General features: G+C 33.3%; 1 non-coding gene across 1 annotated transcript; it reads right to left on the minus strand.

The window, feature by feature from the left end:
- Window positions 1-645: 645 nt before the first annotated feature.
- Window positions 646-718, minus strand: TRNAA-AGC (transfer RNA alanine (anticodon AGC)). Its single transcript has one exon. It is a non-coding gene; the product is annotated as a tRNA-Ala (tRNA).
- Window positions 719-967: the final 249 nt, after the last annotated feature.

Consider the following 967-nt stretch of genomic DNA (forward strand, 5'->3'; position numbering starts at 1 on the left):
AAGAAAAAAGTACAAAAAGGGAAAATACAAAATTAAACTTGAACTGAGTAGGATGTATTACAACAATGCAGAGGACTTTGAGGAAGGAAAGAAAGGGAGGGGATGGGAAGGACTTGGTTTCTATATACATCATGGTGGAAAAGCACCTAATTTGGGATGGAGAATCTTATGCAAAGAACTTTCACTGGGAGATGAGAAACTAACCTAATGCATCAACAAATTTATTATAAAATATTAACCCCCAATAAAATGATGAAAATACTATGTAAAGTGGGATATATTCATATATGTCACATATATAATCACAAATACATATATATCACAAGTATATATTATATATACATATATATCACAGTTTGAATTTTATTGGGTTGTGATTGCATCACATTTATTTTTTCATTTCATAGGACCCTCTTATCAATGAATTGTGAGTTCTTAGGGGTAAAGCTATTATTTCCATGCTTATATGTACATTATCAGATCAAAGTGAATGACTTTGCACAGAGTACATGCCCAATAGTTGGACACACACACTCCATATCCATCAGTCTTGTGAAACATAAACATGGATATTTTCATTAAAGCATTTCATAAAATTGTTTATATGGAACTCAAAGGAACTGTGACATCCTCTAGGGGGTCACTTGGAGGTGCTGGGGATTGAACCCAGGGGCCTCATGCATGCTAAGCACACGCTCTACCACTGAACTACACCCCCTGCCATTGGGGGTCACTTGGGAGTATCTCTCTTCCCTTATATACTAGAGATGTTTTTGCTCAATGTGTATTAACTTTTTATTTTAGTTTCAGACTCTTATAATAATGAATCATAATTTGGACTTAAATATACTTTTACTCAATAAATCAATTGTAGTTATGTTCACAGAAATAAAGACATTGTTATGAATATTCTTTTATGTGAATTTGAAGTCACACCATAATGATCTATTGAGAAAACCCTTTGTGT

The sequence above is a fragment of the Erinaceus europaeus genome, chromosome 1 (genome assembly GCF_950295315.1).
Source record: "Erinaceus europaeus chromosome 1, mEriEur2.1, whole genome shotgun sequence".
Taxonomy (NCBI): Eukaryota; Metazoa; Chordata; class Mammalia; order Eulipotyphla; family Erinaceidae; genus Erinaceus; species Erinaceus europaeus.